Raw genomic sequence first — 27,614 nt, 5'->3', positions numbered from 1 at the left:
CTACTTCCAAACTCATTTAGGTTGTTAGCAGAATTTAGTTCCTTGAGGTAATAGGACTCAGGTCTCCTTTACCTTGCTGCCTGTTGGCTAGTGACCACTCTGACCTCCTAGAAGCAACTCACAGATCAGTGGCCAATGGCCTGTCCATCTCAGAAATGGATAACATCCCTCACATTGAAGTTTCTCATGCTTCAAATCTCTCTGATTTCTTCTGCTGCTAACAGATGGGAAAAAATTCTCTGATTATTTAAAGGGCTCATGTCATTAGGTTAGGCCCATACAAATGATCTCCTTTTTTATTAATTCAAAGTCAACTGATTAGTAACCTAAATTACATCTGCAAATTCCCTTTTGCCATGTAACATAATTACATTAGTGATGTCCTATAATCTTCCGAGTGGAAGGAATTATACAAGGGCTAGAGTCATGGGTCATCTTAGAATTCTGCCTAATACAGCTATTTCTATAAGTGTATAGTGGTATCACATTGTAGCTTTAATTTATATTTTCCTGATAAAAATGGATAATAAATAAATATATATATATATATATTCAGTCCTCATTTTATGTGGTTCTGATATGCACAAATTTCAGTTACATGGTTTAGTTAAATAACACCATTTTACACAAATGGATAATTTCAGGAATGAATTTGCTAATGGAAATGAAAATGCAGCAAAGAAATGAAAACTGATAGTGCTGGAGTGATATTTGAGTTGATTATAAATGAAAGGCCAATAATCCCTGATCTAAGCAATCATTTCAAGGACTAAGAGGGGGACAACAAATTAACCCTCTCTTCAACATAGAAAGAGGCAAATACCAAAGATGACGGCACACATTAATGAAAGAGAAGGAAAAATACAATAGGGGCAGGCAAGTCAGCCCAGAAGTGCGGGGCCATGATCTCAAAGAGAAAGAGGTGTAAAAAATGATCCCAATGTTCTTCAATTTTCCCCTCAAAATATCTGCAGAATTACTAATCTGCTTAGGGACAGAGTCTGAGATATAAAATAGATGACCACTAAAAGCAGAGCTGAATTTAAAACAATCTTATGGTGCTCAAGAGACAAAGATTAGTGTCTCGTATGTGTCAAGGAGGAGAAGCCCTGGTTTCCTCATAATTTCTCCAATACCATCAAACAGACTTTTGTTTCTTGTTTTTTTAATTTAATTTTCTCTACTTGTTCTTGGCATGAGCTTTGAGTCTATGACAAACAATTCTATCATAGTTGGGAGAAGAAAACTCTAGTATATTTTAAATGTCCACTGTTACCTTAAACACTGCTAGTGAAGAAACAGACTAAGAAGAACATTACTGATTCATTCCTCTGGGATAACATTCACTTATTCAATAAATATTTAGTGAACTAACTGGTATGTTCCAAGAAATACGCTTAATAGTAGGATTCTACTGTGGACAAGAAAGAAATGTCCCCGCTCCCCCCAAGTTCTTAATGAAGCTTTGATTTAATCTTCTAGAGACTTTTCTCAAGTATTAGGGCAAGAAGCTTCTGACCAGATTAGGCGAAAGCATCTACCTAGATCTCTATGAGGGAAAATAGAGCTAAGTTATTTTTAAAAAGGAAAAGAGAGAAGGGAGCAGGGAAAATGCTGTAAGTGAACAAGAAACATTTCAGCATTTGTTTACTCAAGGTAAAATGAGTATCAATACTTAATTTTTATGATCTAGAGGATGGAACAACTGACATTGCACTCAAAAGTATTGAAACTAAAACATAATGAATAACTAAGTCAATAAGAAAATAAGCCTCATCAATTGTTCTATGATGAAAGTGACAATTAATGGACCTGTCTGAAGATGGATGATTGGGAGTTCCATGTAAATGATGGAGCTTTTATAGTTGGCTGAAATTAAATTACACTCAAGTTTTAATATCTTTAAATTTCATTTATCGTAAGATACAAGAACTAGTGTAACAAACGGAAGTTAGGCAAATAAGTAACCGAGAAGTTATAACTTTAAAAAAAGTGAATGGAATAATAAAAGAGAAGTACAGATTTTTCAAAACAAAGAATACGCCTAGGCTATCTTTCATTCTGAGGCAGAAAGAAAAAAAGAAATAAATCTTAGCAATATGTCACTGAGAAGACAAAGAATTTCTGAGGGTCAAGAGTAGCAGATATTTACATGATCATTACATTCTGACAAAGCAAAAGATATTCTTCAAAACTATGGTCCACATTTAAAGAGTAAATTAAAATAAAATGAAATCAGAACCTTATCTCACAATGGCTCTGATGTGAACTACGCTGTGTAGTAATTTGGTTAGCATACAAATTGTTGGATATTATTTTCATATTTTACCATGCCACAAAGGCATAAATTACTCTTGAAGCATAATATGAATATTACTAACTAAAGGAGAAAACATTATATTTTCCATTAAAATAAACATTGATGATACAGATTGAAAGGAAATTTCAAGTTTAAAAAAGACCTCTAAAGTTAGTGGGGTTTAAACATTTGCTTTTCAAGGAAAGATCATAGTCATTTTGTTGCCCTAAAGCATTTTACAAAAGAATATGGATGTCAGAGGGAATCAGGGAAATCCATATTTTAAATGATTTTTATTTAATATCCGTGATAAAACACCTTACAAATTTCTATTTAAGATAGAAAAATTCAAATATTTCTGACACAAATGCTGATTTATTGCCAGACTCTGAAAGGAAATTATACTATAAGATCAATGGAAATAAAGTGAGAATCATAACTGTTTGCCAACACAAGTCTCTATCTTACTACTTCATTAATAAGACAATGAGAACATTTTTAAACATGTTAGAGATATAAGAAGAAAACAGTATACAGTTTTTATGGAACAGTGTAGTTCATATTTGTTCACATTTGTAAGATTAAGTAGACAAATTTTTTTAAAAAAGAGAACTGAAGTAACCCAATTTAATATGGTTTGCTAATTATATTGAACTCTGTGAAACAAGAATACAAATTTTTCTGATAATTGAGAAAGATTGCTTATATACTACACCATACTAAAGGTAAATGTATAAAAATTACTACAGAAGTTAAAGTTTGGGTTATCTGATAATGAGTGATTTCATTTTCTTCTTTATTTTTCTGTATTTTCCAAATTTCCTATAGTGATCTTTTCTCACTTTTATAAACGGGAAAAATAAAACATATGTTGAAATATAATCATGAAAACAGAGCAGATGAACAGAGGTGTGGAATACAGATATTGGCTTAAAAACAACGGAACTTCTTGAAATTCCTTCAGGAAAACTATTTTTCTTATTTAATCAGATTAAATTTAATTTCATTTCTGAATGCTTCCCCTTCCCCAAAAAGAGAAACAAAAATCACTTTTTCAGAAGGCACTGTAAATGACTGATCTAGTTCGTTGTTAAAATTATAATCCTCATTTGTGGATTCCCCTCAAATTAATGCATTTTCTTACTACCAGGTCTTTTAATTGTTAATCTAAGTGACTGAATCATAGTGGCATGTCTAACTACTGTCAAAATTGTAGGAACCCTGGTTTGAGGCAGGGATGATTTCTGTACTTTCCAAATCACATCAAAATGCAAATGGTTCACTATTCAGATCAAACTCACATGATGGAAAGAACTGTGGCTTTAGGAGAAAGCAGAGAGTGGAACAAACAGAAACTCCCCCAATTTTTAATTACTCACATTACTTAATTGTATTTATAAAGCTAGCTTTAATAATGTATGGAAAATTATATTCACTTCTAAATTTTAAAAAGGTAAACTTATGGAACAGCAGATAATTATTTCATAAGGCAACTTAAATATGAGACAGTGTCAAGGCATTGCATATTCAAGTAACTTTCCAACATCCATGAGCTGAAAAATCAATACGTTTTTCACTATTACTTCCAACCAAGGTGCAAATAATAATTTGAGGCACCAACCTACAAATTTATATGCTAAATTTGCTCTTTTGTGAAAAGAATATTTGTTTAAATGTATTGCATGAAGTGCAGAAAATTCCATCACAGGCTTCTGTTACTAGAGAATGTCAGAGTAAGGCTGACTGAAAAATTAAAGTCCCCAATTCTGTCTAGACAGACGGAGCCTTTCTGTCAAGATTGGGGTCACTAATCAGGGCATTCTGTGAAGGTCGAATGTAGAAATGCTGGAATTGCATCTAAAGGAAGTCAGTTGTCACAATCATCAGTTAATATGAGAAGAATGATTCAGACATGAGAAACTGACATTTGATTACGAGATTATACACATACGGGTTTAAAAATGAGGAAAAATGTTTGAGAGTCACAAGAATTACTTATCCTAAGATTTTGTTCTAAGCACTACTCTCATTTCTTTCTAGGTAGTTATAAGTATATGAACACCAAGGATGATTAAACCCACTGGGACCCCTAAGTCAGAAATCCGCAAATATTGGGGCACAGTAGAAATCATTTCTAGGTTTAACATTGAGTAGTCTGACTTTGTCATGTAACCTTTTATTACACCACAAACAATACCATTACATGAAATGATTCTCCATTATTGCTGTATTCTACAAAATGTTTCTTTCACACTCATAATAAACAGAGATGTAAAACCTAAACATTGAAATTGTGTTACTCTTTTTCTCCAGTTTGATATATCAAAACTATTTCATTTAATTACTGAACTTCTATCTTTGTTTGGTCTTTTGATTTATAAAATCAATTTTAAAGCACCAAGAAACAATATATTTTAATAAATGTTCACAAAAATGCCAAAGATTTATTAGCAGAGGCATTTTTTTCTTTCATGCAAAATTAAAACATTCAAATTACCGAAGGTGCCTAGAATACAGTTAACTTCTAAGTATCACGTATAACTACATTTGAAGTCACCATCCCAATTCACCAGAATAGTTTACTATCAATGAGCAAACTGTAGGCTTAAAAGAAAAGAATTTGCTTTTGACTTGGAAGAGTGTTCACTTTCCTATTTTCCTCTCCAAATATCCAAGATCCACATATTTACCACGGAACAACCCACTGGTAAAGCTTAACTCAGCAAAAAGGTAACATTTATTTAACAAACGCTCAAATAACATTACGTGGTAGGCATAGTTCTATGTACTAACTATGCATTTATAGTTATAGTATCGTCTTTACCCCTCAGGAAAATTCTATGGGGTAAGTTCTATTATCCCCATTTTACGCGTTCAAGGTCACAGAGCTTGGGACTAGCAAAACCAGAATCCAACCAATTTGCCTCCAGTCCCCACGCTATTGATCTTACTTTGTGTTGATTCTCATTTAAATATAATGTATCAAGGGTTCTGAAGAGCAAATTTAATAGTTGATCTTTTTCAATTACATTTCTATTCAATAATATTCTTACAACTGAATTCTTTACCCTAAGAAAACTGTATAATCATTAAGTACTTTGCCTCAGAACATAGAGTTTTGACTCATACAAATGCTTCAAGTTTCAAGCTCTGTCCTTCAAAATGATTTAGAACAACTCTTTTCCTATTGCTCCACTGGAGAATGAGTGGCAAGTGTCACGATGAAACTCATTATTAGGTAAATTTACCCATGGCAAAGAAAGATATATAATTTAGAAAAATACATATTTTCAAATTTATTTGTAATCAATTGCTGTTGATTTTTATTGTCCAGTATTGTTATAGGTGCTTGAGATATACTTGTAAATATAAATGACAAAAATACATGTTTTTGTGAAATGTATATCTTCTAGAGGAATAAATTCTCAAATCAAATTTACCTGTCTTTGCAGTTTTTTCTCATTAGTAAAATATGAATAATAACAATATCTTCCTCTTGCATTGTGAGGATTAAATGAGTTAATGCATGTGAATTGCTTAAGAAAATGCTGGAGAAAAGGTAAGAAGTTTACCAGGTAAGAATGTTACCAAAAGGTAAGACCAAAAGGTAAGAATGTTACCAAATATTATTATTTATAACTAGTTTTGATTTTTTTTTTTTTTAAAGATTTTATTTATTTTATTTTTCCCCCCAAAGCCCCAGTGGATAGTTGCGTGTCGTAGCTGCACATCCTTCTAGTTGCTGTATGTGGGACTCGGCCTCAGGATGAACGGAGAAGTGGTGCCTCGATGCGCACCCGGGATCCGAACCCGGGCCACCAGCATCGCAGCGCGCGCACTTAACCACCAAGCCACAGGGCCGGCCCTGATTTTTTTTTGATACATCAGATCCCCATTATTCAATCAAACACTAATCTAGATGTGCTGTGAAGATATTTTGTAGATATGATTACAGCCCATTACAGTTAAGGGGGTTTATTGTAGATCATCTGGGTGGGCCTGATCCAATCAGTTGAAAAGACTTAAGAGCAGCTGAGGCTTCTTGATGAAGATACAAATTCTGCCCGTGCAAAAGTTCCAGCCTGCCCTTCCTGATGGTGAGCTCCACAGATCTTGGGCTTGCCTAGCCAGTCCCCACAATTACATAAGCCAAGCAACTGGTTCTGTTTCCCTGGTTGATAAATACACCATCAACAATGACATTTTGCTATTACATACTAGTTTTGGTAAACCTCTAAATATTTGAATTAACATCCTTAATTCAGTGCTTATAAAAGTTTCTTCTGATGAAACAATAAGAGTCCAGAATTGAAAGGGGAATTGAAAAATAAGCAGATAAAATGTCATTACATCATGACTATAAATAAACACACATTGAGCAAAAGCAGGTACATACATTCATTCCATTAGCAGCATTCACTGAGCTATACTACATCCAGGCACTGTAATAGGTACAAGACTGATGGTGACAAAAGACAAAGTATTTGCCATGATGTAACTTAGTGTAGTGGGGAAATCACAACATATAGGAAGTGCTATCATAGAAGCCTGCCAGGTAAAGTAATCAGCAGGATTGGAATAGCAGGAACACTGCTATCTTGTTCACTCCTGTTACTAAGCACAGTGCCAGGCATAAAGCAGGGACTCAATAAATATTTGTCTAATGAATGAGAGGTTGAAGAAAAATGAACTGAGGCATTATGGAAAAGAAAAGATGCTAGCCAAGCATAGAAAAGAGTGTGCTAAAAGGCAATGAGATATGAGAAAATGTCCCATATCTTGAGAAATTCAAATAATTCAATGCAGCTGGGGCCTAGACAAGACACAAGACATTGAAGAATGGAGATAAAAGTTATTGCCAATACCTAAGGATCTTCCAAGCAACTCTAAAACATTAGTATTTGATTCTGAAGTTAATGAGAATCGGCTATCAATTGTTTAACAAAGAAGCAGCATGATCAACTATATATTTTCTACAAAGAGCCTGGACAACATCAAAGTACAGGAACAAGATTAGGCAAGACCACCGACAATACTACTGAAATAAATGACGTGAGACATGGTGAGGGCTTCCTATCATTGGAAGTGGCAGTGTAGTGGAAAGGAGGGGAAAAAATAAGAGTGGGGAGTGTTCAGTCATTTCAACACTTTTATTTCAAACCCATATTACTAGTCTAAATTTACTTGCTCCTTTATTAAAATAAAACACAATTCTCAGTATATTACAAAAACAGAAGATATAGTGAAAGTATAGACAGATGAGAAAGAAGAATTGACAAAAGCAGGAAGCAAAGACCTTCAAATTACTTGAGGTAATTTAAATAACAATTTAAATTTCAAAACTATGTTGTACAACCAAACTGTGTAAGGATAATATCATCTTGGGATTTTTTTTTTTCACAGATGTGAATGAATTGCATAGAAATTGTTAGTATCCTAAAGCAAAAACTGATTAGAGGAAAAACATACAGAAATAGACCTGAAAATTAATATATCCTGAAAACTTTGGACAAAACTATAAAATGTAAAAAGCAACATTAAATTTAGTCAGGTTTATCTCACTTGATCCAAATTTTGGTACTTTTGTTGTTGTGTATCAATAGTAACCTTTCATCTAGTGACACATTTTTGGACAGCTATTAGGTTTATTATAAAATTTTGTTCCTTGAAATTGCATGTTTAATCTCATTTTATTTCTTGTCTCAGCTTTTGAATAGTTCTTTTCACAAATCTTTACGTTGTGCAAATATTTTCTAGCATAAAACTGGAACCTCATCAGTGATAGAGAAATACATAACAATGCAAAAATATGAATTCAGTTTGTAAGGTTACTTATTTTGTTATTCTAACTCAAACACTGCTATGTTTGGGGCAGGCAAAAATGTGCTCTGGGGGCCGGCCCCGTGGCGCAAGCGGTTAAGTGTGCGCACTCTGCTGCAGCAGCCCGGGGTTTGCCAGTTCGGATCCCGGGCGCGCACTGACGCACCGCTTGTCAAGCCATGCTGTGGCGGCCTCCCATATAAAGTGGAGGAAGATGGTCATGGATGTTAGCCCAGGGCCAGTCTTCCTCAGCAAAAAGAGGAGGATTGGCAGATGTTAGCTCAGGGCTGATTTTCCTCACTAAAAAAAAGAAATGTGCTCTGGACACATCAAACGTAAGCTGAAATAGCCAATGGCTTTCCTGAATGTTGAACGTGAAACAAACATTTAGAAATCCCTCCTGACTGCAGAGTAGGAAATTTATGGATAAAGTGTTATTTTATTTTAATAGAGAGATAAATAAATAAAAATTTATTATTTATTTTAATAAATATTATCTGATGGCTGTTTTAGGCTGAAGTTTGTCTCACCACAAAATTCATATGCTGAGAGCCTAACCCCTAGTACCTGAGAATGTGACTGTATGTGGAGAAATGGTCTTTAAAGATGTTCTTAAGTAAAAATGAGGTCATCAGGCTGGGCCCTAATCCAATATGACTGGTGTCCTTATAAGAAGAAAAGATTAAAATACAGACACACATAGAGGGAAGACCATGAGTTGAAACAGAGAGAAGACAGCATCTACAAGCCAAGGAGAGAGGCCTCAGAAGAAATCAAACCTGTGGACACCTTGAACTCAAACTTCTAGCCTCCAGAACGGTGAGAAAATTAATTTCTGTTGTTTAAGCCACCCAGTCTGTGGTACTTTGTTATGGCAGCCCTACCAAAGTAATACAATAGCCATTTTAGGAAACGGACTAAAGAATTACTTTTACTAATATTAATAATTAAGTAAAACATAAATAATTAAAAAGAGTTTCAGTCCAACCTCCCACCTAATGATTAAATCTCTATTGCTCCTACTACTACCCTCTTCCATCTCAAAATCTCTGACAGATGTCCCTTCAGGCTATTCAGCTCATGCTTCACTAATTCTAAAGCTGGAGAGTTTATTACCTTGTCATTCTGGTTGTCTTCTTCCAAATGTGATCTAGAGTGTTAGTGTACTTAAAAATAAATTGTGGGGCCGGCCCTGTGGCTTGGCAGTTGAGTGCGCGTGCTCCGCTACTGGCGGCCGGGGTTCGGATCCCAGGCGCGCACCTACACACTGCTTGTCTGGCCATGCTGAGGCGGCGTCCCACATACAGCAACTAGAACCATGTGCAACTGTGACATACAACTATCTACTGGGGCTTTGGGGAGAAAAAGGGAACAAAAAGGAGGAACATTGGCAATAGATGTTAGCTCGCGGCCAGTGTTCCTCAGCAAAAAGAGGAGGATTGGCACGGATGTTGGCTCAGGGCTGATCTTCCTCACAAAAAAAAATAAATAAATAACAAATAAATAGATAAATAAGTAAATAGTGTAGTTGTATGTGTGTGTATATATGTACATATACATACTACATATATACATATATATAATACTGATAATACATGCATACATACATTTCATACATATACACATATAATATACAGAGAGCATCAGAAAGAGTAGAGTCATATCCACAACTATTATTGCTTTCTGATAACCTGGGTATTAAAAACTTTATCAGCATTTCTTTATCCGCACAGCTACCCTTTAGAGTATAAGACCCTAGGTTAGGTGTTTTCCTGGCTTCCACAGAAGACTATATATGGAAACAATAGTAGCACTAGAGGTTTGTGAGTCCATCAGCATTGGCACAGATTCCACACATAATATTAGAATGACATCATCATCTGTGGTCTACTGCTTCTGAGTAATTCAAGTAGAAGGTACATATTTTGTTCATTAAACTTTCCATGTTAAACTTTGCAGGACTGTTAACACACACTGTGGTAGACTGTACTTTCCAAATTCGCCACATCACTGTATATCCCATCCTGCTTGTTTTTGATGCTCTACTTGAGCGGTAAGATATCAGTTCCCTCCCTCTGAACCTGTATGACCTTTGTGACTGCTCTGACTAAAAGAATGTGATGGAAGTGATGCCATGTGACTTTCGAGGCTAGGTCACAGAAGGCACCGTGTCTTCTTCTGCCTCTGTCTTGGGACACTTGCTACTGGGAACCAGCCACCATGTTGTGAGGAAACCAAGTCCACATGGATGTTCTGGCTGACAGCTGCATCAAGGCCCTCAGTTGACAGCTACCAACAACCACTGAACATGAGTGAAAGGGCTTTATATGCTAGCTGAGGCCTTAAACATCGCAGAGCAGAGGAAAAGTCTCCCTGCTGCACCCTGTCTGAATTCCTGACCCATAAAAATCACAAAAGATGAAAGATGTCTGCTGTTTTAAGCCATTAAGTTTGAGGAAAATTTGTTATGCAGCAACAGATAAACAATACAATCACAAAGAGCACTTATAATTAATGACAAAAATAGATTTTGATGCCCCTGGACAGGTTTTCATTAGAATTGTTATCTAAATGATACGGGAAAAAAATTCTTGACATAAGTGCCACAAAGACTTGCCCACATGTCATGTGTGTGGAATCTATGAATGAAAATTACAAGGGACTGATAGTTAAAATTCTCATTCAGCACTTCTCTACAGCTCAATACTATGGAAATAAAAAATAATAATATAAACAGCAAAATACATATATTCAATTCATCTAGAGAAAAAAAAAACCTGTCTGGTAAATGTGCTGACTTTCCCAGTTATGTTTCTCATTTCAAACATTGGAAGAGCCCTAGAGCTATCCTTGGAGCAATTTTGCAAAAGCAAATATAGACAAATAAGTATCTGCTCCACCACCGAAAACAATACTTTATGAATTTTCCAGGCATAAGATGAAATCATAGCTGTTACCCATTCTGGAACACATGCACGACAAGGGCTAAGTCATTTAAATAATGCTTAACCTAAAATTTCTGCAATCTGATATCCTAGACTTTAGAACACACACACAAATTTAAAAACGTAAGAGAAAGACAGTGTTTGATATAGTAGAATATAAAGAATTTGCAAAGCATTCCACACAGGCAATAGAAAATGTCCTCAGGGGAAGGGGAGTAAAACCAAAACGCTTTTTACTGTCACTCTTTCTAGATAAGTGTGTCAACATTACGCATGTTAAGAAACATACTCTACCTGGATTACATTATAATCTTTTAAAAGAAATCTTTTAAAACTTATGGTAAAGGAAATTCTGTTTCCTAAAATTCTGTTTATTATATGTAAATAAAACTATGTTGAATATATTTTTCCTACAGGTGTTGCCATTTATTAGACAAAAATATATCTAATTTTCACCTGTGTCAGCTTTCATGATCACCTTGCATTTCTTTTCCTACCAGCACAATGGAAGTTGCTTCGCCTTGGGTAATTTGTGAGTTAGATTTTTGCTTGTTTTCAATACTGATGATTATTACACGAAACACAATATGTATTAAGGTATCAACGCAAGTCTTAGTTTTTAGTCTGCATGGAATTTATAATATAATACAAATTAAAATAGTTATTGAATGACTAGTCACTTTACATACATATCCTATGTAATTTAATTGAATACAAAAGACAATTTATTAAAAAAATACTTATTAAGTCCATACTTGGGCCAGCCATATTCTAGGCTCTGAAGATACAATAGTGAACAAAACAGAAAAAAAGTCCCTGCCCATTCAGGGAATTATTACTATTTGATTTCAACACTGTCAGAAGCTAGTGGTTGGACTACACAGGTTCTAGTAAGAGGTATTCTAGATAATTTATTTTTCTTTTCTTTTTTCCCGAAACATCTCAGTAAATTTTCTCTCACATCTTTCGGTCTCTAATTTTTTTAACTAGATTGAATATTATCAACTAATGAGTAGTTACTGAATAAACAAGACTTTTCTAACAGCTAAATCTTTCTATTTTTCCTCATATATCTCCTTTTACTTCTAACATAATATAGTCAATGTTATCATATGACAAATAAATCTCCTCCTCCTCCACCCCCCCTCCCCTCTCCCTCTCCCTTTTCTCTGCTCCTTTTTTGCAATACCTTTTTGGCTGACCAGAATAAAAAAACAAGTATCAAATGAATTATTAATCTTTGTTGAAGAAATTACATTAGGTATATGAAGAATTTCTCCCAGGTTATGAGACATAATTGATTAGTCTTTAGTTCTGCAGTACTGACGGTTATTTAATGGGTTTCACTTTGCAGAAGTATGAGGAGTAATATAACCTACATAATGTTCATCCTCACTTTTAAGAAGTTAAATAAATTATTCAATTATCTCCTAAAAAGAAGACCCACTCTTCAGAATTTTACATATGAATTACAAATCACAAAGAAATGTGTAAGGTGTATTTATGATTTAAATAACACAAAGAACTGAAATATATTGCAGCTAATGGTTTTAGGCTGCTCACTCTTTGCTATCATTAAACAGATTCTGAATTGCCAAAAAAAAAAAGAAAAATCATCTTCCGTTTGCCACCTTCCATTCCACTTCATGTGAAGTAACTGCCTAATATTTAGGAGTCTGTTCTTTCTATATTTAAATTTACACTTAGAAGAGAAAGTGACTATCAACTAATTTGAGTACAATCTGATTAGATGAAAAAGAGGTAGATAGTCAAACGTTAAGTAAAGATATAGAAGCCAGAATAAGGATGGCCTTTGAGGAAATTAGCACAGCTACAATCTATGGCTGAGCTGGTGAAAATCAGGAAGTATAATGGCATAGGTAAAAATTGCATAGGGGACCAAGTTATGCAGAGCCATAAATATCAAGTCAAATTCATTGGTATTTCATCCTGTAGCACCAAAGTTCTCAATTCATAAACAAATGCTAAATTTCCACAAGAGCTAATCTTGAGAAATATACACTGCTAGTCCAATGAGTAAAATAAAAGGCTCTAGGAACACATAATCAAATAAGTCAAAATATATAGCAATGTTCTGTGCATTCAACCAAATATGACAAGTAACTGTAACAGCCCAAGATTTCCATAGGAGTACCATGCAGTTTACTAGGGAGGAAGAAGGAACAACAGCAATATCAAACCTCTCTTAATTTCCTCTAGGTCTCTCCTTAAAGACTTAGTTACCTAAAAGGATCTAACTTTTCATAGTTTACAATAAATCTCTTAATTCTGAAGAATCATTTTCTTTGTTACAACATTCCCTTTCCTCAAGCCCCATTAGCCTTCCTAGACAGATGCAAGTCACATCTACATTTTACAGCACTGCGATATCCAGAAATTATGTACATCTAAATAAGACACCAGCATAATTTAATTCATATTCCAGGGTGAAATGAAGATTCTCAGTCCACAAGGTCTTGAGATAATTACTGCAATCAACAAACTTTCCTTTAGACATTCACTGGAACATCATTTCTGAAAGGCTGCTGATCTCTGCCCAGAGAAAGTATCAGATCACTCTTTGAAAAGCTCTCTAGCATGACTGGCTAATAGTCAAATTTTTTCACATGAGAAATAATTTGTACAGACCCATGAAATTTTTCACCTTTTTGATAAGGGTATTTTTCAAATACTATGTGTATATAAAATAGGAGCTTTTAATATTCAGATTCAAATTCTGATATATAATATTTCTTTCTTAGATTATCAATGTTATATTTGTGACAACATAAAATAAAACATGGATACAGCAGGATGAGAAAATGTCATTAATATTACTGGTCCAATCCGCCATCATAGAATATGACATCACAGTAATGTCAGCTCTGGCGTTTACTATGGGAAATACGAATATAGCAAACAGAAGCCAAGATTAGTGTTCTTATTAAATAATGGATGATAAAGACGTTAAAGGAATTTGAAAGATGTGACTTTTTGATAAGCTGGCAAGAACCTAAACTAGCTATGAGAAAGATGCCAGCTTCGTAAAATCCTTATAGAGGTAGCCCAGGGTCAGTGTTTCAAATGGCTACACTTGCGCTTCACCCTCACTTATCTTCTTTCTTTGTCATGTTGAAAAAGAACAAATGGCAGTTAGATATTAGTAAAGCATGAAGAATGCTCTCTCTGGCTGTAGTACTAAATTGTGTGCGAGATTGATCCTGGCTTTAAGGGATCTTTTGATTATCTGATCAGATTTAAAAATTCATACTTGGTAGCAATATGTCTTGTTACTGAAAATATTGCTGATCTTCTTGACTGTTCTCATCTTTCTCTTTAGTGAGTATATATAGGTTAATACACAAGGCAGAGGACAGACATAAGTTCAACAAGACTGACACCTGGGGCCGGCCCTGTGGTTTGGTGGTTAAGTGCGCGCGCTGCGATGCTGGTGGCCCGGGTTCGGATCCCGGGTGCGCATCGAGGCACCACTTCTCCGTTCATCCTGAGGCCGAGTCCCGCATACAGCAACTAGAAGGATGTGCAGCTACGACATACAACTATCCACTGGGGCTTTGGGGGGAAAATATAAAAAAATAAATAAAATCTTTAAAAAAAAAAAAAAAAAAGACTGACACCTGAGCCAGCCCAGAGAACTAACAAATAAAATATCTTGTTTAATCAACAGCTAAATAGGACAGACTTTGCCTTGTGGCACCTATCAGAAACTTACGATAACTTTCCTCAGCTTGTCCTGTTATGTCCATGACAGTTATTTCCAGATATGTCTCATCTCCAAATATTCAACTATCAGGGAATAAAGATTTCTTGTGTGTGCTCTTAGACACAGCCAACTATTATGTTCCAGTGTATAGACACAAGGTGCAGAAGCACCTGGACCAACTATTGCTAGACTCCCACAGGTTTATCTCTTAAATGCTTTCTTACAATAAGTCTAATTCAAGTGCTATCTTTCTAAATGGAATAATTTCAACACAGACAATGGCTATGGACTGAACTGTGTCCTCCCAAAATTCCTCTGCTGAAGCCCTAACCTCCAATGGGATGGTATTTGGAGACGGAGCCTTTGGGAGATAATTAAGTTTAGATGAGGTCATGAGGGTGGGGCCCTCATGATGGGATTAGTGTCCTTATAAGAAGAGACACCAGAGAGCTTTCACTCTCTCTCTTCACACCATATAAGGACACTGTGAGAAGGCAGTCATCTACAAGCCAGGAAGAGAGCTCTCAACAGAAACTGACCATGCTGGCACCTTGATTTTAGAATTCTTGCCTTGAGAATTATGAGAAAATAAATTTTGGTTATTTAAACCACCCAGTCTGTGGTAGTTTATTATGGCAGCCCAAGCTAAGACAATAATATAGGCAAATTTGGGAAAATTTTAATATGAATAAAATTGTTTATATGAAAAAAGCCTTAAAAAGGGAAAAAAATCCCAAATATTCAATTGTCTGGATTTTCCTTGGTTTGAGGAAGTCTCCAAAAGAAACTCAGATTCCAAAATTATCTTCTTAAGGAATTCTTTGACTAAGCTAAAATCCTTTAAACTATCTCTTTTAGATCCTTCAAACCATAACTTAAACCTAACTAACTGCCTTTATCCTACTATTCTTCCCTCTTCCCACTCTTCCCATGTCCCTTCATTATCTTTTCTGACCTACTACCCTTCTTCTCTAGTCAGAAGAAAACTCTCAAAGCTAAATTGCCTCTTAAAGTTAAAGCTCCCTGAGAAGAGGGCAAGTTCCATATGTAAGGGACTGCAATTTTAAGCCCTGGTCTCAGTATGAGCTAAAAGTAAACGTTTATTTAAGACTTTTCAAAGCCTAGACAGAAGAGAAAGATATTCTCAGAGAAATTTAAAATAGTTCTAAGAACATAATCCAGTACATAGGTCCATATCAATTTGTGCATAGGTTAGTAATTACCTCAGGAAACAAAGAATGAGAATAACAAATAGAAAAGGTTTTAAGGGTGATAGAAAACATCCCAAACTGCACAGAAAAAAAAAAATTTAGAAAATCTATACTGCGGAACAAGATCCTTTGGAGACTGTCCTCAAAATGTTTCCTCTGAACATAGTTTGCACTCTAATCTACCCAGCAAGCAAAGAAAGGAGCCCATTGGAGACTGTAGGGATGGACTCTTTGTCCTTAGACAGTATTCAGAAGTAGATCCCAAAGTTGAAGTTACCCTAGCAATCCCTGCACTTTTTTTCACTGAACGGCCTTAAGCCAGAATTAGGAGCTACAGATGGAAAGTCTCTAAGGGGACATTTTGGAACAGAGCAGAATAAGTCTAAAAATTAACTGATATCTGATTCCACTCCAGTTATAAGTATCAGGGGATGGATATATTAGAAATATAGCCTTTTGCAAATGAATTAAAAGAATATGAAATATTTATCAATTATTAAAAAATAGTCTTTTTAAGTATATTCTTTTTAAAGCTCTGTTAAAATGACAATAACCAAAATGATATAGGAATGAAATTAGAACTGCATAATATTTTACCACTCAGGTCTTTTTTATTTTCTTTAAAGGATAATAGGATGTCACCTAAAAAACCACAAATAATGCAATTTTTTTCATGTTTCAAATATGCTCATTAGATCAATTCACAATTTTATTATCTATATTATGCCAAATAAGAATATTATTTTCATAATGATTTAGGACCAGAGTGCAATAACCTTTTCTTTGACAGTAAGGTAGATAGATAAGTGACAGATAGATAGATAGATAGATAGATAGATAGATAGATAGATAGATAGATAGATAGATGTAGTAGGAATCCATAACTTTCTTCTTTAAGGACAACATCAATCTTGATTAAAGATGTCAAGGATGTTGATCTACTATGAAATATCTTGTTTTCTTTCAATAAATCTTTGTGCAATATTTATTGTTGTCATTTTTTTTTTTAGATTAGACTTTATGACTTCACCAATAAAATAAATTAGTCTTACAAGTATGTTATCCAGGTGCATGAATTAGGTCTTCCTTTTCTTTTCCTACAATTATCTCTTTCATTATTGCTCTATTACAGTACTAATCAGTTTTTTTGGTAAATTACTTTAACAATGCCATTTATAAGTTTGTAGTCTTTAAAGAATTATAGAAATTATCAATGTTTGGCAGTATAAGAACAAAATGAAGCTATAAAATAATGGATGAATTAGACTTTGAAAGGATCCCAACTAATCAAAATGTGATAACCCTTAAAATAAATTATTCCATTTATTGTCTCCCCATGTTAATACCAACGAAATACTGGTTATATATCTTTCTCCAAAAGTATTGCTATCTATCCTGTTACTCATAACTTTTATACTTCTAAAAGTGTGTAAAGATTGTTTGGTTTCTTAAGAGAGATGAAAAGTGCCACAGCTTTAGTAATAACAATGATAATGACTATAATAATAGAGTAGTTAACATTTATTGAGTTTTCTGTATTGAGCACTGTGATAAGCTTTTTAAATGTATTATTTCATTTAATCCTCACAATAACTTTTTCAGGTAAGTATTATTAATATTATTACTATTTTTTTATAGAAATATAGAGTTGCAAGTAAAATGCTCACACAGTTATAAAGTGGCTACTCCAGGGCTTTAAAACAAGTCTCTCTGATTGCAAAGTCCATGTTTTTATCTATTGGTGATAAAAATTCAGATCACAATTAGCCAAGAAGAATAAAGACTTATGGACATTAAATCACAACTAGCTATTCAATTCCCAAGGATCATTTCATGTATACTAACATAATTCCACTTCTGGTAATTACCCAAGTAATCAATAGTATCATATTTTTCAGATTTAAATCATGTTAGTATGTTAGAAATACTATATTGAGACATAAAGAGCCCACTGGCTTCAATGTGCTCACAGTACAAATAGAACAACATGAAATGACTCTGCTGACCACATCAGATGCCTTATCTTTAACCTTCCCTACAACAAGCAAATATGGTTTCATTATTCCCATTTTACAGAAAAGAAAGCAAAATAGTTTCAGGGATATTAACCAGTTTTCCAAAGACAGCCAGCTATTAAGTAAAAGAGGAAATTTAAGTTTAAGTTTTCTGCTTCCAAGCTCTGTCTTCCTATCTCATCCTGCCATTTCTGTCCATAATGATGAATGACGACTCTCACTCAAGAGTGAAAAATATATATATAGTATAAGTATTTATATGATTATATTACTATATATACTTACACATGAATACACATATAAACATACACATCTTCACATATATATGTGTATGTGTTGAATATAAATTACATCTCCAAATCTAACAAAGAATAAAAATGAGAAACTTCTCTCCCTGTTTCTAATTTTGAGGCTTTTCATCCTAAAAGTAACATTTTCCTTGATTATAAAGGCTGATATAATATTATACATGCTAGTATGTACATTGCTAATACACATATGGAATATGTCTACATGCATAATTATATATACTATGTATTTACTATTACAAAATTTTACAGATATGTATGGCATTGTCAGATGAATCGATTTTTTGTGGTATAAACATACTAGACTTAGAGTCAGGATTTGACTCTCATAAATAGATTTTATTTTAACTGTTTGTATGACTTTAGGTCTCAATTTCTTCATCTAATGTACTGAAGCCTAAAAATTAGATGATTTCTAACTCCCTTCTAGCTGTAAGCTCTTACTCAGGCTCAGTTTTTCATTTTGAAATAGATGTGGTATTCAAAAATGTGCCTTGTGTTCACAATACTCACATCATTGCTAAGCTCAGAATATTGTATTTTCTAGCTTGGTTTTCCACTGTAGATTCATACCAATAAATTTATAGGTGTCTGTATTTTATTTGGAATTTTGTCTATTGAATTTTCTTAAAAGGCAACCCAAATTAACTACCAGATAAGGACATTTTCATTTATTCATGATCAATAATTCCATTAATCAAGGCATGGCATCTCCCTTAATATAACTGACTGTGCTAGTATACATAAGTAAAAACACAATCCTTTGTAAGGATCGCTGTATTTTTTGATGTTGTTGTTATGAGCCTTCTCTCAGTCTTGATCTCTGTCAAGTATATGGTATATGTAGGAGAAAACATAACTTCCTACTAATCTATGAGATCACAGATACTGAAATTTTTGTATTTTGATTTAAGTTGCAAATGTTATAATCCACTTAAATTGAACAAAGCACTTAAACAAATTAGCAAAAATAAAACAGCCCTTGTATTTCATTCTAAACAACTTAATATCTAATAAATGTGATTGAAAATAAAAATCCATGCTCTTTTAAAGCAAACATCAACAGGAATATTTTAAATATACAATGAATCTCTATCATTTATTGCCCAGGAGTAAAATTGAATGTTGACTGAACTTTAAAGCATCATTATCTGAGGCAGCCAGATATTATACAGCTTAGGTGAAAACAGTTAACTTAAAATATTGTCATCTTGATGTACATAAATAAATCAGCACAAATAAAACACTATTAATTTGCCATCACTTAATGTTCCTCACCCTCTTACAAAGATTCAGATTTAATTACAAGCCAAAGGAATAATTTTTACTGGTCTAGTGGTAAGTTAGAAGAATACTGAAATCCTATTATTTCATTATGCTTTTATGTGAGAGATAAATATTCCACACAATTGATCAACAGAAGGAGCACTATATTGGTGTTGATTTGTTTAGTTTGTTCCTCAATAAATAACAATCACTGGACCTAAATTCTAAGAGATGAGATCCCTCCAGAAATAAAAGTTTCTTTCAGAGAAACATGACTTCTGGTTCCAATATCTTATATTTACATTTTTCTAAGAAGCAAACTAATTTAGAATTGAATGGCTAAGTATCAACATAAAATATTAAATTAAATGTAATATTAAAATATGAATATTTTAAAAATACTCATTTGTTATTATTAAATGAACAAAAGCTTACAAAAGTCAGCATAAAATTGTCTGAAAAATATTAGTAAATTTGGATTTCTCCCTGTTGCTCACACTTATAAACTTGCTCTTCTTTTTGCCTCTTTACAATAATGAAACCTCAGTTAGTGAAGTTGAGTAAGCTATAGTACTATTTGCTTGTTTAAACATTTTAACACTATTTTCACATTAGATTCAAAGGTGAAAAATAACTTTTGCTTACATTAAAAGAACATAATGAAAATGAGGAAGAGGAAAGAATGAGAAAGCTCATGATCCTGACATGAGACTACTATTTACAATCACACAGAGGCCAATGTTAACCTCACAGATGTCCAAAAACAAAAGAAGAAGAAGAAAGGAGAGAGGCAGGAGTTGGGAGAAGGATTCAGTAAAGAAGATAAGCTAGTGGGCTGCTAACATTATATGAACTCCTTCAAATCACAACTTTGATTTTCCTCTGTGTAGAAAAATCTTTACCAAATCCCCAACTACTCACAAAATAAAGCCTAAACTCCCTAGTCTGGAATACAAGCTTCCTGAAATCAGGTGCCAGCAGCCTCACAGGCTCATCCCCCAGTCTCCTTTCACATCACACCAGACCACTTGCTGCACCCCGAATGCTCTCTGCCCTTCCAGGTTTCTGCTCCTTCACCCAGACTATTCGGCCTTTGAGGCGGTGCTTCCTTTCCTTTTTGGCCTGATAAACTCCTCCTTATTCTTTAAAACTAAAGTCAAATGTTATTTTTTTTTGAACAACTTCTATTCTGTTGGGTTTTAGTAGTTGCTGTAGTTTCTAAAGACTTGGGAATTTTACATCATAGTGAGGTTATGAGCCTGGGAAATATTATGGCCCCATTTCCCAGTGTCTAAGAATACCTAGAGATAGGAAAGGGTTACAAATTCAGTTTGCCAATTAAAAATAGGGAAGGGTAGAATTATTTAGCTACTAGAAGCTAGTAGTAAATTGTTCTTCCATTGTCTTGTTTAAGCATTTGAAATACTGTTTTCATATAAAAATCAAATGTCAAAATTACTTTTACTTAATTTCTAAAGACAAAAGAAAAATGAAGACAAGAAAGGAATGGGAGAGCTCATGCATGGTCTGACATTGCTAGAGATAAACTAAGATTGTGACAACAACAATCTGATGCACCTATAAAAAAATAAACAAAATTCAAAAGAGAAAACAAAAAGACAACTAGAAACTGAAAAATGGATTCAACCACAGTTGTGAATGACATGTTGTAAATTCAAATAATGTAAACCTTTTTAACTATCAAAATATCAAAAACTTGAAAATGGTAACAATCCTAAAGAGGATATGGTAAAATAGTTTCTCATATGCAACTGTTGGCCTATAATTTTATCTAATCCTCTTGATATACCGTTTGCCAGTATATATCTAGAGAATCAAAATTGTAAATACTCTTTCATTCTAAAACTCCATTATCTGCCCTCTCCTATGAAATGAGAGTGCAATTTTTATTCAAAAGAGTACACTAAAGACATTATAAGAAGACAGAAAACCATCAAAAGTCCAACATTAAGCAAATTTTCCAAAAAATCACTGTACTTTATTTTTGAGACTGTAGCATTATGGTAAAGAGCCTGGTTCTGGATATCAGGCCACCTAACTTGCTGTGTAATCCACTAATTTCTTTCAATAGCTTTAACATATTCAATAATATTTTAATAAATTATTCAATAACATTTATTATGTATACTGTGTGTGAGACACTATGCTAAGATTTGGTACTACTGTTCTTATTATCAGTCTATAGATAAGAAAACATTAAAATTTTTAATGTCTTGGTATTATTACAAAAATAGTTTTGACATCATGGGTCCCCAGGAAGGGGCTTGTGGGACTTTCAAGAGTCCACTGACCATACTTGAAGAACTATTGGTCTAAGAAGGTAATAATGGTAATTCCATCTCCTTGGTACATGAGTCAATGATGAGCAATTTCATTCCTATTGCCAGAGCCCACAGAATTTATCAAAGGCTTACAGGTAAGATGTAAAGAATTACACGTAAAAAAAAAGAAAAAGATGAGACAGAGGCACCCCCACGTTATAATCTTTAGCAACTGAAAGAGGGGACTTAGTTGTTGAAATGAGCGAGAAGGAGAAGTGCAAATTTTCGGGGACCAAGGAGTAAAAAGCAGAGTTTGGTTTGGCACATATTTCAGGGGCCTAATAGACATCGAAGTGAAGATCTCAAGTAGATAGTTAATATATGTTTCTGGAGTACAGGAAAGATTTATGGGCTGGAGAGAGAAACTTGAGAGTTGTATGCATTAACCAACACAAAGCCAGGAGATTAGATGAAACAGTCAAAGGTACAGGTATAAGCAGAAGTTTTTAAAAGTCTGCAAATGGAGCCTAAGAACAAGCCAAATATTTAAATAATATGGAGATGAGAAATACCTAGCAAAGGAGACTTTGAGGTAGATAGAAAAACAGATAAAAGTGGTTTCCTGGAAATCAAAAGAAGAATTCAAGGAAGAAGGAATAATAACTCAAATTTACTGAATGCTTAATATTTTAATATCCATATTCTTTGCTTAATATAATCCTTAGATATATCTTATGATTTAGACATGTATTATGTTCACTTTACTGTAAAGAAAAAATTATAATGTGGTTAAGTAACTATTAAGTTTACAGAGTTAGTGTCAGAACTGGGAGTCAAAAAGAAGTATGGCTGATTTCAGAATCTGGGTGATTAACTTAGACAGAAAACCCTATAGGTGATTGTCCAGGACAAAAGCTAAGCCCCTCCCTCATTTTTTACACCCCCAAAATAAATTTTCTTTATAGTTGTCTCTGATTAAGACTTTATTTTATTTAATAAAAAGATTCCTACTGTAAGTATTATGTCATTAATTTTAAAAGTTTAATGCCACAAATCTTAAATAATTACTCTATCAAGTAATAATTCAAATTGTATTCATTCATTTTTTTAAAACACCATTATTAAGGACCTATTATGTGCCAGAACATGTTTATTCTCTAGTAATAACCATGACTGCCAGACCCATGAGGAGATCTGGGGGTTTCAAAATGAGAAAGGTGGGCTGGATACAGAAAGATGCAGAAAGGTACAGAAGGGTGGTCTGGATGAGAAAGGATGCAACAGAATCCTCAGCAACCAGTGACCCAAGGATGCTGGGGGTCCCAGCATTAGCATCCATAGGCATGTCTCTATGCTGAAGAAGGTCAAATGGGATGACACCTATATTCAGCTGTCCGAAGCTAGTGGACTTAGGACAAATTCAGATTTTAGAGGAGAGAGGAAGGGTCATTTGTTAGCCATATACATTTACCACTGATTTATGAACGTTACTCTGAGGTACAAGCAAATGCTCTTTATTCCAATTAGATCACAAGTGCTGAGACGGGGCAACCACTAACCCAACAATATTACAGGAAACTAACTGGGAAGATCAGTGAAGACTGAGGGAACATTAGTGCTACACTAATAAATGGCAACCAAGCACTACCATTTTATTTCTTATACACTCTCCTGAGTACAGAAAGAAGGAAAGATGTAAATTTACATCTCTAAGTACCACTAAATTGATGGGATTTAAAAATCTTAAACATTGTAAGCAACAGTGAGTAGGAAACTGACATAGGATTTCAGGACTTTACTATTTCTGGAGCTACCAGTAATGGCAGACTTTCCCCACATTATCACGCCCCAGTGTACCATTCCTATCAAAGTCAGGCGATTGTGGAGTTTTCCTAGAAATTCATAGAATGCCCTCTAAAGACGAGTCATGTGGCTTTGTTTTATGCATTTTTCTAACCATACTAATTCCTTTACAGAGTTAGTCAGTACAATAACTTTAACCTCACTAACAGCTGAGATTTCAAGTAAAAGCCTACTTGTCTTCCCAAATTGAGCTGCTAGAAGTAGACATCTGTTTCTACGTTGCAGTGACAGTGCTTTTTGTAACTACCCTTAGTTTAAGGTCATCAGATTTGTCTATGTGAATGCACAGCCAAGTTAACTTGAAAGATTCCTAAAAGGAAGGGTTTTGGTTTGTTGTTCTTTATTTGTTTGTTTGTTTTTATAAAGTATATCAAATGACTCACTAAGATCAATTTATGGGACGCTTATTTGAGAGTTGCAGGTTAGAGACCTGGTCTCGTGCTCCTTTTAGGCATAGAAGGCTTTGCTCATGACTCTTATGCTCTCCACCTAGTTACATCTATTCATTTAGATATTTCTCAGATTCTTATGATTGCATTCCATTTCTTCCTCTATTTGTACATTTATTTCACTGAAGAGTAGAGTTAGATATTTGAGTGAATTTAGATAATAAAGCATGTACATTCTAGGGAATCATTCCTTACTGGAGCTAGGTAAAGATCTAAAAGGAAACATATATGATTCATCTCTGTAAACCAAGCCTCCTGTACAATTAAAAGTAAGCCATTAAGTTAAATCTTTTAAAAAACTTGGTGTTTAACCTGAGAAAAATCAGTTCCAAGGGTTCTTCCCCTCAGTTTCACAATTTTTATACCAATTCTCCACCCATCATTCCCTCCTAGGAAATTTAAACTATTAAAATGTGAGCATTTAGGAAATCCTCCTTTCTTTAAGCCAGCATTACAGAGATAAAAAGTCCATAAACATAATTCCTTAAAATTAAAAACAAATTACATGAGTTCTATTTTATTATTTCTACACTCAAATGTTTCTGCTCCCTTTTTTTCTACAAAAGAAATCATCTTCTCCTTAAACAATTTTACATAGCATAAATTTAGATTTATGCGTGTAATACAGCACAAAAAATATTATTTCTATTTCTAACGTTTTATAATGATCACTTGGATTTCTGCTATTGGTGAAATGTTTTCATTATCACAGAAGTATTGAAAATATCTTCAAATCCTTTACTAGCTCAGGCAATACTGCAAATGTTTTCCTAATGAAGTTCTCTAAAACCAATGTGTCAGGTACAAAAAAATCACCTCATTATGCATCAGTCAGTAATTAACACACACACACACACACACACACATACACACACATTTATTATAGGATTAATTAAATCCCCTGAGGGAAAAAGGTAGAGCGTGAATACATAAACATAGGAACCACATACTTGAGCATAAAAAAAAAAATCTTGAAAAAATGTTTGCTGTATGGCTTTCACAGCTGGTGAATTTTGCTATACTTCTGAAGCAGCGATATTCCTGAAACACTAACCAGTGTGGCTGCTAAAATATTTAAACATTCAAATCCCTGAGAGGCGGTAAGAACTGTCAATAAAATTGGAATTAGATATGTGATGTATTTTAATTTACATATGCTTTTAAGAGTACTAAGATAATATGGATTGATTTCCCTTTTGATGAATTTCACTCAGAGTTTGTACTGGAGATTTAAATGCATACAGACTCTGCACTCACAAAGGCAGAAATCTCCTTGAAAATAAATTTTGACATTGTCACAAGTGATTTTTACCTCCTTTTTACATTTTCCATCTTTTTGTATGGTTGGGATCATTTTTTTCCCTAGTTAGAATACATCTGAAATAGAAATTCAAATGTTAGATATACCTTGATATGTAAATACTCATTTTCACAGTTTATCAGATATTCATTTAACGTATAAAATGAGTCCAAATTGTAACTGCAATCTCATTAATTTATACAAAGAAGAAAATGACAATTGAAATCCTCTTTAGAAGTGTACCAGGTAGAAAGTATAACTAAATGATAACTACTACCACTATTTAAATTTTTCCTAAAATTTGTTGAGGACCTAGACTGTTTGGAAGGCATCTGCTGTACCCACTGCACACACCTGCTTTTCTCAAGGATGTCCATTTGGTTTTCAAGACTTGGTCCATAAAGACTGGAGATTTGTCTGATACTTCCCATCCCTGGACATCAGAATTGATTATTCTTTCTTTATGCTTTCACAGAACATTGTTTGGCTTTCATTTAATGATTGATTCATTTGCCTCTTTTACCTATTGGGTCATTTTAAGAATTATACATGAGACAGTATAGATCTTTGCTAAACACATAATGTGTGTTGAAATGATGTGAAACATAAAACGATAATTCTAAAATGCTGAAATTTATTTACTCTGATCCCTACTATCTTCATCCTAACTAAAGAGTCAAAAATTGAAAACTAACAGACACGCCATTCAAATCACACATTTGACAAACATGAGGATCATCTTGTTGCTTAAATTTTGGCAAGCCACATAATCTCTGGCAACATGGTATGTTGTCGTTGGAATAATTTTCACTCTACAGTTTTTTGACCTATAAGTCTTTATCTGCTTATGTCATTTAAAATATAGTCTGAAATAATTCCTTTCTTTAACGTCAAGTCACCAAGAGCAGTTTGACACAATTTACACATAGTTTTCTGACAATATTTTCCAAATCACAGGTGTTATTTCAAAGCTTCTTCACAAATACTGTTTTATAACTCTTGGGAATAAAAGAAATAATCTATAATAGTATCATATTTTCCTGAAATGTAAAGACATGTACCCTTAAATCTCATATTATATATGACTATAAAGATTACATAGAAAAACTTTTCAAATTTTATGCATGCAGATAGTTTACTAATTCAAATGCCTATCTTCTGATGGATTGTCAACAATGGATCGTGCCATCAAAACAGCTCTTCATATAAACCAATGATCCTGTGTTCTTCCAGTATTGTAAGGACTTCCACAATGGTGATGTGGTTATATCTTTTTTCATCAGTATTTCACTTTTGACCCTAATTCTTCTGAAAGCGAACACTAAACAAATAATTTTTTAAAGCAGTATTCTTTTCTTTTTATTAATAGACTTTATTTTTTAAAATAGTTTTAAATTTACAGAAAAATAAGCAAATAGTACAGAGTGCCCATATACCCCCCTAAGCACACAATTTACCCTATTAACATCTTATAATAGCACAGTACATTTGTTACAATTAATGAAACAATATTAATATATTATTATACACTAAAAGATATATTTTATCCAGATTTCCTTAGTTTTTACTTAATGTCTCTTTTTTGTTCCAGGATACTGCATTACATTTAGTTGTCATGTCTCTTGTGATACTGTGATTCATAGAAAGAAATATATGTATTTGGTCTTTGTCTCCATTTCTGGCACAGAACTCCTAAAATTCTTGGAATTTCTTGAGTAATGAGAGTGATAAAGGAATCTTTTACTATGTTAATGAGGCGACTTTTGGACTGCCCCTAGATCACCTAAGGATGGGGGCTGGGCACCAGAGGAAACAGCCATTTGATTAGAGGGCTGGAACTTTCAGTCCCATCCCCCCACCTCCTGAGAGGGGAGAAGGGCTGGAGCGGACAACAGCCAATAGCTGATGATTTAACAATTATGCCCATGTAATGAAGCCTCCATAAAAACCCAATAGTTTTCCAAGAGCTTCCAGGCTAAAGAACCAGAACACTTCCTCCATGCGCCATCAGCCAGATCCCAAGCTCCAAGAGGTCAGAAGCTCCTTTGTTCAGGACCTTACTTTATGTATTTCTTCATCTGGCTATTGATTCGTCTTTTAATATCCTTTGTAATAAATCAATAATCTAGGGA

General features: G+C 33.9%; 1 protein-coding gene across 5 annotated transcripts in view; it reads right to left on the bottom strand.

Moving 5' to 3' along the window:
• Window positions 1-27,614, bottom strand: part of CCSER1 (coiled-coil serine rich protein 1) — a 681,310-nt gene that overhangs the window by 384,914 nt on the left and 268,782 nt on the right. The window lies entirely within an intron of this gene.

Source organism: Ceratotherium simum, chromosome 8 (assembly GCF_057802395.1).
Source record: "Ceratotherium simum simum isolate JZ-2026a chromosome 8, ASM5780239v1, whole genome shotgun sequence".
NCBI lineage: Eukaryota > Metazoa > Chordata > Mammalia > Perissodactyla > Rhinocerotidae > Ceratotherium > Ceratotherium simum.
Note: the sequence above shows the minus strand (reverse complement) of the source record. Positions and strands in the feature narration are given on the sequence as shown.